Consider the following 282-nt stretch of genomic DNA (forward strand, 5'->3'; position numbering starts at 1 on the left):
AACAGCCCCACAGGGACTTTGAGCTGCCCTTGGACCCATGGACATCCTCACTGAGGGGTGCTGGAGTCCACCTGGCGTGACCCTGCCCTGCTGGGGTTTGGTGCCAGCTCCCAGGGACCTCCTGGGGAAGGCTGTCCCCTTCTGTTGGTGACCTCGAGGAGAGACTGACTGCAGGCAGCCATGCCCGTGCTTGGCCGCACCCTCTGCTCTGGACCTGGACCCTGATGCTCAGCCTTGCCTGGTCACCGTGGCTGCTGCTCGGCATCGCCGGACTGCCGCTTG

Source organism: Buceros rhinoceros, unplaced genomic scaffold (genome assembly GCF_000710305.1).
Source record: "Buceros rhinoceros silvestris isolate BGI_N320 unplaced genomic scaffold, ASM71030v1 scaffold23419, whole genome shotgun sequence".
NCBI lineage: Eukaryota > Metazoa > Chordata > Aves > Bucerotiformes > Bucerotidae > Buceros > Buceros rhinoceros.